Source organism: Etheostoma spectabile, chromosome 14 (genome assembly GCF_008692095.1).
Source record: "Etheostoma spectabile isolate EspeVRDwgs_2016 chromosome 14, UIUC_Espe_1.0, whole genome shotgun sequence".
Classification (NCBI taxonomy): Eukaryota; Metazoa; Chordata; class Actinopteri; order Perciformes; family Percidae; genus Etheostoma; species Etheostoma spectabile.
In genome coordinates this window covers 24,131,656-24,132,501 of record NC_045746.1, presented here as the reverse complement: position 1 = coordinate 24,132,501, position 846 = coordinate 24,131,656, and positions in this window count along the sequence as shown.

Genomic DNA, 846 nt, shown 5'->3' with positions numbered 1-846 from the left:
TCTTTGCGGCTAGCCTGGTCCAGAGCAGGCTAACAGCCAGGCTAAGATTAGTCCTGGAGTCTTATGTGTTAAATCAGTTGCCGCTCTGATCCCAAATAAATGTGTTTAAGTTATTCCGTTGTTGGTTTCATAACCTTCTCCATTAGTCTCACATCCCTGGACCAACAACGTGGCCTAGATACGTATGTAGTGTAGTTTACGTTCATCACACCGGGAACACCACAATGCTTCTTCATTTTTTTATTTCGGTGCTGTCACTTGTCAGAAGAATAAAAAACATGAATAATACATTGTTTATGTATATGCTCACAGAGTGTATTGAAGTCACTTCTTTTTCTGGTTGTTGTCCCATTCTGTTTGTTCTGTATGAACATCAATTGTACAAAGACATTTAGAAGTAGACATAGCTTATAGATATTTATGCATTTGGTTGTAAAACATGTTCTCACGTTGTGAACAAGGGTTTGAAATGAAGCCTAGAGTCCTTAGGGTCCATTTCCCAAGGAACATTAATTCCCTCTGCTCACTTTTAAGGCAAAGTAGGCTAAATAATACATTTTATTTATATTATGCTTTACATGGTAAGCTACTTAAAAGACACTTTCCAGTAAAATCAGCACATTTAATCACATAAAAACAGATACAGCAATAAAACCAACACATGAAACAAGCATATCAAAGCAATTAAAACACAGTGTAGCCTACAACTTTGTAAACATTTGTTGTGACTAGTGTGCTAAGGAGATATTTTTACATCCTTAATTGCATTCAGTCAGTCCGCTATAGTCTTTTTCTCTCCGTTTGATAACAGCCGTATTTCCCTTTTTGCATATTCTTCACCTCCTC